The sequence below is a fragment of the Theropithecus gelada genome, chromosome 9, assembly GCF_003255815.1.
Source record: "Theropithecus gelada isolate Dixy chromosome 9, Tgel_1.0, whole genome shotgun sequence".
Classification (NCBI taxonomy): Eukaryota; Metazoa; Chordata; class Mammalia; order Primates; family Cercopithecidae; genus Theropithecus; species Theropithecus gelada.
The window spans coordinates 98,258,333-98,269,329 of NC_037677.1; positions in this window are offsets into that span (position 1 = coordinate 98,258,333).

The following is a 10,997-nucleotide window of genomic DNA, read 5'->3' on the forward strand; positions in this document are numbered from 1 at the left end:
AATGGCGTGATCTCGGCTCACTGAAACCTCCGCCTCCTGGGTTCAAGCAATTCTCCTGCCTCAGCTTCCCGTGTAGCTGGGATTATAGGCACCTGCCACCACGCCCAGATAATTTTTGTATTTTTGGTACAGACGAGGTTTCACCATGCTGGCCAGGCTGGTCTTGAACTCCCGACCTCAGGCCATCCACCCACCTTGGCCTCCCAAAGTGCTGGGATTACAGGCATGACCCACCCCGCCCAGCCCAGAACATCTTTAAGTAAAAGTCATCGACTCCCTTGAAGTTCAGATTCAGGAATCATCATGAAATAAGGTAGGGAGGTGAAATCTACCTTTGTTTTCATAAAGCTTTTTTATTTTAAAAAATTAATTTATACATTAATAAACTGAAAACATTGAACACAATATTGGCTGGAGGCTGAGGCAGGCCGATCACCTGAGGTCAGGCTGGTCTGCCTGGCCAACATGGTGAAACCCCGTCTCTACTAAAAGTACAAAATAAGCCAGGCGTGGTGCCACGCGCCTGTAATCCCAGCTATTCAGGAGGCTGAGGCCAGAGAATCGTTTAAACCCAGGAGGCAGAGGTTGCGGTGAGCTGAGATTGCACCACTGCATATCAGCCTGAGTGACAGAGCGAGACTCCATCTCAAAAAAAAGCCTGAAGACACAATATAAATTTTATAATTTGGTGGGTATTTAGAAACACTAACGTTAATTTACCCTTTTTTTTTTTTTTTTTTTTTTGAGACAGCGTCTCACTTTATGCACCCAGGCTGGAGTGCAGTAGCATGATCTTGGCTCACTGCAGCCTTGACCTCCTGGGCTCAAGCAGTCCTCCCACTTCAGCCCCAGAGCAGCTGGGACTACAGGTGCCTGGTTAATTTTTTTATTTTGTTGACGAGGTCTCACCATGTACCCAGGCTAATAGTCTACTTTTAAAGAGGATTTTAAAGCAGAGATATAGTTATTTATGTTACTGTGTACATGTAAGTGACATGCATAATGGTGATTGTTGCTGTTATAGGTAGCACATTGTATATGTTTAGGATTGTAAAAAGGCTAGAATTTTGTGTTCTGGCCATTCTTATAAACAGAAGACAGAATCACCTATTCACACATTCATTACATTGGTGCCCACATACCCATTGGTTAAACCCTCAGGGCCCCTCAGGAGCTGGCAGATTTAACAGGAAAATTATTCTGAGATGAATGAGAGAGATTATTTTGTGAATGACAGATTTCAATATCATATGTGGGCCCAGATGCTCACCATTATTCCTCTATAATAGCATTGGCTTAAATTTACTGTAAGTACTTACTATATGCCAGCCACTATTGTAAGAGCTTTCCAGCCAGCCACGGTGGCTCACACCTATAATCCTGGCACTTTGGAAGGCTGAGGTGGGAGGATCGTTGAGCCCAGGAGTTGAAGATCAGCCTCCAGGAGTTCAAGAACAGCCTGGGCAACACAGGAAGATCCTGTCTCTACCAAGTAATTTTTAAAAATTAGCTGGGCATGGCGATGCACATCTGTGGTCCCAGCTACTTCAGAGGCTGAAGTGGGAGGATCAGTTGAGCCTGGGAGGTCAAGGCTGCAATGAGCCATGATCACACCAAGGCACTCCAGCGTGGGCAACAGAGCAAGACCCTGTCTCAAAAAAAAAAAAAAAAAAAAAGGTTAATCATGTAGACTTTCAAACTCTTAATGCTTTTCATAATCTTTTTTCAAAACTTCAAAGGGATTGTTAGGAACTAAAGTGTCTTGCAAAAGAACATTTAGCTAAAATTTGGTAATTCCTTCATTTTGTTTCAGCTTCATTTTCTTCAATTTCTTCATTTTGCTTCATCCTCATTTAGTAACTATGTACGGTATGTGTGAGCCTTTTGTGTAAATTTATTTCTCTCTGTATATATGCAAAGGGAAGGTTTGTGGAATAATGTTAATGGTTATTTTTAGGTGATAGAATTTTGGGATTTTAGTTTGTACTTCTCTGTATTACTTAATTTTTAAATAAGAAGCATGTACACCTTTACAAAATAAAATCTATTAAAAAAAGAGTTGCCATGAGTCTATACACCATGCAAAAAGGAATTTGGTGATTTGAAGCCTAGATCATTGCCAGAGTTTTAACCAGCTACCCAAGTTTCCTCAAACCTTATTTAAATAAGGCTGGGTGTGGAGACTCATCCCTGTAATCCCAGCACTTTGGGAGCTGAGGCAGGAAGATTGCTTGAGCCCAGGAGTTCAAGACCAGCCTGGGCAACATAGTGAGATCCCCATCTCTAAAAACTATAAGAATAAATTAGGTAGGTGTGGTGGTGTATACCTGTAGTCCCAGCTACTCGTGAAGCTGAGGCTGGAGGATTACTTGAGCCCAAAATGTTGAGGCTGTAGTGAGCCATGTTCATGCCACTGCACTCCAAACTGGGCAACAGAAAGAGACCTTGTCTCAAAAAATACTAAAACTTTAAAAATTAAAATAAAATGTGTTTCATATAATCGTAAAATAAACAAGTTAAAAGTCTTAGAAAGGAAAAGAAACAAGAACTCTCACAGTGAATGCTGTATTTGTAAATATTCAAGCTTCTCAAAAATAGAGAAAGAGACTCTAAAATGTAATTTTCAGAAATTATCTATTGGGTTGGTAGTTTATATCTTGAAATACCACCAAGATCTGCTCTGGTTTTATATGAATCCATCTTCTTTGCCATATTCAAAGATAAAATATTTTTACAGTCCGTGAAATAATTTCAAGCAAGTGCTATTCAAAAATAGTTATTTTGGCCAGGCGCAGTGGCTCATGCCTGTAATCCCAGAACTTTGGGAGGCTGAGGCGGGCAGATCACGAGGTCAAGAGATCAATACCATCCTGGCCAACATGGTGAAACTCCGTCTCTACTGAAAATACAAAAATTAGCTGGGCATGGTGGTGCACGCCTGTAGTCCCAGCTACCCAGGAGGCTGAGGCAGGCGAATCGCTTGAACCCGGGAGGTGGAGGTTGTAGCAAGCCAAGATTGCGCCACTGCACTCCAGCCTGGCGACAGAGCGAGACTCTGTCTCAAACAAATAAATAAATAGAAATAAAAATAGTTATTTTATGCAGAAGAAAAAAGACTGGAAGGAAATTGATAAAAAGCTAGAAATGGTTGCTCGTGAGAGGTGTAATTATGGGTAGTTCTATCTGCTGCTGCTTTATACTTTTCTTGCATTTTTAAAGTCTTCTGCAGTGAGTATGTATTACATAGATAATCATTTTTTAAAAGAAAAAAAAACCTCAGAGGTATTTACACCTACATATAAGAAAGAACTTAATTAAGCTAGTTCATTTTAATATTTTTAAGGGAGGGCTGCACATAGTGACTTTCTTTCAAAGAGTACAATATGGAAAGGGGATGGATTAGGAGGGCAACTCGACAGTGGAGAAGCCTGACAAGAACTACCTCAGCCGGGTGATCAAGGTCAGCATCACTAGTCATAAGTCATATTGATAGTAGGTCTTGGTACAGTATGATGAAAATGGCAAGTTCATTAAAACTAGGAAAGCTGGCCGGGCACGGTGGCTCAAGCCTGTAATCCCAGCACTTTGGGAGGCCGAGACGGGTGGATCACGAGGTCAGGAGATCGACACCATCCTGGCTAACACGGTGAAACCCCGTCTGTACTAAAAAAATACAAAAAAAATTAGCCGGGCGAGGTGGTGGGCGCCTGTAGTCCCAGCTGCTCGGGAGGCTGAGGCAGGAGAATGGCGGGAACCCGGGAGGCAGAGCTTGCAGTGAGCCGAGATCGCGCCACTGCACTCCAGCCTGGGCGACAGAGCGAGACTCCGTCTCAAAAAAAAAAAAAAAAAAACTAGGAAAGCTGAGAAACTGTCACAGCCAAGAGGAGCCACAGGAGACATGATGACTAAAGGTAACGTATCCTGGATGGGATCCTGGAACAGAAAAGAAAAAGGACATTAGATAAAAACTAAGGAAATTGGATCGGTTTGTTAATAACAATCATAATATTGTAAAATGTGATAATAGGAGTGTATGGAAACTCTCTACTATCTCCACAATTTTTCTGTAAATCTAAAACTGTTCTAAAAAATAAAGTTTTTAAAAGTTTCATCTTAGGGTGGGTGCGGTGGCTCATGCCTGTAATCCCAGCACATTGGGGGACTGAGGCGGGCAGATCACTTGAGGTCAGGAGTTGAAGACCACCATGGCCAACATGGTGAAACTCCATCTCTACAAAAAAGACAAAAATTAGCCAGGTGTGGTAGTGGGCACCTGTAATCCCAGCTACTCAGGAGGCTGAGGCTGGAGGATTGCTGGAGCCCAGGAGTTGGAGGTTACATGAACTATGATCCCGCCACAATGCTCCAGCCTGGACAACAGCTGTAAGATATTTTCCAAAGGGTCACACAACATAATTCCAAGACACTGTCCTAATTTTACAACTGAGAAAAAATAGACATTTCCAATCACTAATTTTTATATAAATTATATATGTATATGTGTATGCATTTAAATATATGAAATGTAAATGCATAGCTATGTCTACAAAAGTTAAGGATCATGTGTCTATAATGAACAGTAGAGCAAGTAAGGAGGTGGGCAGGTGGGCAGGATAGAATATAAAATGTAATTTTTTTGAGGGGAAAAAAGATCTCCAGGGGTTTTGCCAGTTAGTAATGCTGTTATTAGTATGCAATGGGCTTCTTTGTGTCAACAGTGTACATTCCAAGAGATTTTGAATAAAATAGAGAGCATACCATCAGCATTCAGATCTAAGATTAAATTCCTGTATTGCCATTGCCATGTGACATCAGATTTTATGATTTTTCTAAGCCGGGCGCAGTGACTCACACCTGTAATCCAAGCACTTTGGGAGGCCAAGACAGGCAGATCACTTGTGGTCAGGAGTTTGAGACCAGCCTGGCCAACATGGTGAAACCCCATGTCTACTAAAAATATAAAAATTATCCAGGCATGGTGATAGGCGCCTGTAATTCCAGCTACTCGGGAGGCTGAGGCAGGAGAATCCCTTGACCCTTGGGAGGTGGAGGTTGCAGTGAGTCGAGATCGTACCACTGCACTCCAGCCTGGGAGACAGAGACTCTCTCAAAAAAAAAAAAAAAAAAAAAGATTTTGTTATTTTTTTCTGATCTCTGCCAGTCAGAAGACTGTCATTTGGTAACAGATGATGGAAGATAAAAAAACTTGCTGGGTGTGGTGGCTCAAGCCTGTAATCCCAGCACTTTGGGAGGCCGAGACGGGTGGATCACGAGGTCAGGAGATCAAGACCATCCTGGCTAACACGGTGAAACCCCGTCTCTACTAAAAAATACAAAAAACTAGCCGGGCGAGGTGGTGGGCGCCTGTAGTCCCAGCTACACGGGAGGCTGAGGCAGGAGAATGGTGTGAACCCGGGAGGCGGAGCTTGCAGTGAGCCGAGATCTGGCCACTGCACTCCAGCCCGGGCGACAGAGCAAGACTCCGTCTCAAAAAAATAAAAAATAAAAAAATAAAAAAACTTGAAGATGAAGGGAACCACAAAACCTTGTGAATTTTTCATGATCACTGGGGATTTCTTACCTTGCCTTCAGATTCTAGTTATTTTTAAAAGTGTAAATAATCAGTCACCACTAAGATAGAGTATGTACAAATATGACCTTATGAGTTCTTTTCCAAGAAAAGAATGAGAATTAAGTTCTAGAAAAAATTTGCTCCTAAGCATCTTTAGTTTTTCTGGAAGAAAGTGCCAGGTTAAATATAAAATTCTTATTTCTGGTTCTATTGTTATTACTACTATTTAACAATGCCAAACTTTAAGTAAATTTTTTTCATTTGAGACATTTATTACACTGAATGAAACCATAGGATATCATTTATTTATAGTCCTAGGTTTCAAGTCCTGTTAAAAATGTGGGAAAAAATGTGAAAAACACATAGGACAACTTTTCTGGAGTATCGTTCAATTACATTATCTTCAACAGATGGTGGATTGTGTTGTTAAATATAAAAACACAAGTTTTAATGTGAATGGAACAAGAATAGATCTTAATTTTTTTGTTTTTCACTTTAGTAAAAAATGTATACACACATACTCAAAAACATATATACTCACACACATATATACATAATATACACACACACACCCACCAAGTTAAGAGCAATTATAGTCTTTGGACCAAAATTTTAACTGTTATCCTTTGAGAAACTATGTCACTGCTTCTAAAAATATATACTATAAAATGTGCCTTTTCTCCTTTCTTATAGCAGCTGTTGGAAATATAAATAGATGAATGAGGAAAATCCCCTATGTTTAAAATCCACCATGGAGAGAAAAGCAGGAAGAAGTTCAAGCTAGCCCCTGGGGATTTTCCCAGGTTCAGCAGATTGACCTGGAAACAAGGAGTGCAGCTTGAGCTCTTCTTCCTTTAGCAGCACAAGCACTGGTCAGAGAAATTTCCAAACACATGGAGCTTAGTGAGACCACCTGCTCCTAACACAGGACAATGGCCACTGGACCACCAACTCTGTTGCTTCAAGTCAACACCAGCTCTCCTTCACAACAGATGACAGGCTTTCCGCTAGAAGAGTTTCCCAGTAAAAGAGTGAGCAAAGAAACACTAAACTTCACATCTGCAATAGAAGCTGATAAATGAGAAGTGAAATGGACAAATTAAAAAGCTGAAACTGAAGTCAGTCTTATAGTAGAATCAAACAATGATTACATCGATACCAGCCCTGGCAAGACAGAGTTAAGAGCTCAAATTATCTCTTAGCAAGGATATGGGTCTGTAAGTGCTATGTAGCCACTAATGAGTAGAGAGGAATTTTTGCCCAGGTGCTCATGCATTCCTTACACTGCTCAGTAGATACGTGGCACAACCCAGCAACTTTATAATCTCTCAAGATCTCCATCTCTGGCCGGGCTCAGTGGCTCACACCTGTAATCCCAGCACTTTGGGAGGCCAAGGTGGGTGGATGACCTGAGGTCAGGAGTTCAAGACCAGCCTGACCAACAAAGTGAAACCTCATCTCTACTGAAAATACAAAAATCAGCTGGGCATGGTGACGGGCACCTGTAGTCCCAGCTACTTAGGAGGCTAACACAGGAGAATTGCTTGAACCCGGGAGGCAGAGGTTACAGTGAGCCAAGATTGCGCCACTGCACTCCAGCCTAGGCAATGGAGCGAGACTCCATCTCAAAAAAAATAAATAAAAAAAGATCTCCATCTCTTGGACCATACAACAGTAGGAGAGGAGCCACAATGGTCAGACCCAATAGCTTGCCTAACTCCTGTAAAAGAGTTGAGGTCAACCAGATGTTGCAATTTTTCTGATTTGAGTCTTTAGTCATGTATGAGATAGCATGTTGGAGTTTAATTAAAGGTGTGTAAAGTAATATTGAATTATATTTTGCAGGGGTAAGAGAATTAAAGTTAATATCAGCTATTAGAAGGAAATTATTGATGCTGTGTGTGTCTTATGTTAGCCCATATAAGAAATAAATGAACAACAGAATTTTAAGTGTTTAAGCAGTTACGTCATGACTCAATCTAAGTGGGATCCATGAGGAGACTGAGAGGAAGTAATTGAAAGTCTTGGGCTACACATGGTGGCTCATGCCTATAATCCCAGCCCTTTGGGAGGCCAAGGCGGGTGGATCGCTTAAGCCCAGGAGTTCGAGACTAGCCTAGGCAACATGGCGAAACCCCGTCTCTACTACAAATTCAAAAACTAGGCCGGGTGTGGTAGCTCACACCTGTAATCCCAGCATTTTGGGAAGCCGAGGCAGGTGGGTCACGAGGTCAAGAGATCGAGACCATCCTGACCAACATGGTGAAACCCCTCTCTACTAAAAATACAAAAAATTAGCTGGGCATGGTGGCCTGCGCCTGTAGTCCCAGCTACTTGGGAGGCTGAGGTGGGAGGATCGTCTGAGCCTGGGAGGCAGAAGTTACAGTGAGCAGAGATGGTATCATTGCCCTCCAGCATGGGTGACAGAGTGAGATCCTGTCAAAAAAAAAAAAAAAAAAGTCTTGGTATCATACAGCTTTCACAATGCTGGTTTTTAAAAACTATAAACCTGGTCGGACTCGGTGGTTCACGCCTGTAATCCCAGCACTTTGGGAGGCCGAGGCGGGCGGATCACGGGATCAGGAAATCGAGACCATCCTGGCTAACATGGTGAAACCCTGTCTCTACTAAAAATACAAAAAATTAGCCTGGCGTGGTAGCGGGCGCCTGTAGTCCCAGCTACTCGGGAGGCTGAGGCGGGAGAATGGCGTGAACCCGGGAGGCGGAGCTTGCAGTGAGCCGAGATCACGCCACTGCACTCCAGCCTGGGAGCACAGCGAGACTCCGTCTCAAAAAAAAAAAAAAAAAAAAAAAAAAAAATTTAAAAAAAAAAAAAAGAAAGAAAGATTGTACGTATCACTAGAGAAGGATCTCTAATATACATTAAGTGAAAAAAAGAAAAAGCAAAATTCAGAACAGTGTGTATAATATATTGCCATTTGTGGAGGGGAAAACTGTATTTGTGTGCTTTGATTCATGTATACCAAATAGCTCTATAAAGGTACCCAAAAACCTAGTACCAGTGTTTGCCTGTAAGGAGGGGAATTTGGGTGGATGGGAGACAGAATTTCTTGTCAATTGTATACTATTTTATACCTTTTAAATGTTTATTAACTATTTGCATGTATTACCTATCGAAAAGCGTTTCATCTCTAAGGGGACTCTCTAAAAAGTGAAAGGGCATTTTTAGAGCATGTTTTGGGTAAACAGAAGAGTCCATAATGAAAGAAATTGCCCTTATTTTGCAATAGAGAGCTATAGTGCAGAAGGGAGAGTGGGGATTTGCAATGTGTTAACTGGGATATCTGAAGGTAGATAAAAATTCTTACCCAGATTGTGAAAATAGGATAATTATTGACAAAAGGCAACAGAATAAAATTCATTCATTGCATTTAAGTAAGCAATGATATGTTAGGAAATGGACTAAACGGGAAGAAAATACTATAACTCAACCAAAAATTATAAAAAGAACAAAAAATTATGAAATAAAGATTCAGAATGTTCTAACATCACAGTAAAATGTATAAATAAATTTTCAAATGAACCCTATCTTATATACATATCAGTAAAAAAATTTTCAATTTCATAGAACCCTGACACACACAAACGCATAAACACCCAAAACACATACACACACATACAGACACTATAAAAAATCAATGAGACCATTGAGATAATTCTGGACTTTTATGGCTATTTCTTTAATAAAGGACATTCTTTGCATTTTTACTGCCCTAAATTTACCTCTTCAAGTCACAGCAATGCTGATTGAGCTTTTTTCTTTTTCAGTTTTGTTTCTAACCAAATCTTTTGTACATTTCTGGAATTTAAGCCACCTCAGTTACCGCTTATCTATAACACCATTGCTTTGAGGGATTAAAGCAGGTTTTTTGTAATACACTTAGATCGAGTTATCTAAGTTGAGAAGAATATCCTGTTTGAGTTGGGAAATCTTTTTTTATTTTTTATTTACTTATTTTTTGATCTTGAGTTGTTTTGATTTCCCCTGAGAGCAGTAATCTTCAGCAAGTGATATTTCTAAAAACCCCCAAACACACCACAAAACATTCCAAGTGATTTTAACTCCTGAATGAGGTTGGGCTACCTGAGTGATTCTCTCTCTTCTCTTCTTTGGCAGAAAGGATTAGAAACCTCCACAGAACTTGCTCTCTATTAAAGTGGAGTGCTGTGCATTCATTGGCAAGAGGTGAATTGTTTTCAGATTACATGTGAAAGAGTGTGTGTGTGTTTCTTTCCCACATCAAAGACTTGGATGGAAGCAGTTCTGAGTATTGCCAGGGATGCAAGAATTGGTGCTAAAGTGATTAACAAAATTGCTTTTCTGCAAAAGAAGCACAAAACATTACCTAGGGATTAGAGGAGGAGAGGGCAAGATTAAAGGTGATGTTGAATTTGGGTAGAATATCTTATCCATCTTTTCCAAATCATGCTTCGAGGATTCTGTGCCCCTCCTTAAGGAAACCTGAACAAATCAAAGTGTTGCTTTCTTAAGTTTTGTACACAGAGGCACTGACAAGGTAAAATTAAAACTACTAACATAAGCAGCACTAGCACTTATGAAGTGACCTTTATATCTTTATCTCACACTACAAATACATTTCTAATGTATTTTATTCGGTATACACCAAAGACTCCATGGATCAAAGTCTCTTTGATTTGTAATTGGTTTGTGTGTCCACCTGTTGGACATAAATGATAGTGTTTTACAGGATTTCTGGGGTTGTTGTTCAGTTTTAATAAATCTTGATTTGTCTAGCATCCCTTTTTAAATGTATCTTCCACAGTCAAAACATTTGTCTAACCTAAATATTTAAAAGCCATAGAATCTATAATTAAATAATGAAAGAAAGATACAACAAACCTCGTAATTCCTAGTGTATGGAATTATTGTAAGGCGTAGCTCTGAAATGCCCCCACAACATTCTCACTCAGCATTTTTTCAGTCTCTTTCAAAAACCAAATTCAGTTCCTTGCTTCTTCCAAGAAGTCCTCCTGACTTTAGTCTCCAATCAGAGACAGGCAGAAACATATAGGTACAGATAGCTGTTCTTGTGTGAATAAACCTCTTCCTCCTAGGTTTCTTGCTTTAAAACATTAAGTCCAAAAGAGGAACAAAACATATATGTGGATAGGTGGCAAAAACATCAAGTTGAGCAACATAAGCAAAATAGATTCAGAGCAATACATACAAAAATATTTAACACAAAACAATATTGTGATTCTTTAAGGATTATATGTATGTAGAAGTACAAAAAATAGAACAGAATTATGTACCCTCAAACTCATGGTAGTGGCTGCCTCTGGAAAGGAAGCAGGCAAATGAGATTTAGGGTGGTAGTAAAAGGGAATTTTAGCTACCTCTGTAATGTTTATTTCTTTTAAAAAGAAAAAAAGCCATTAAGCT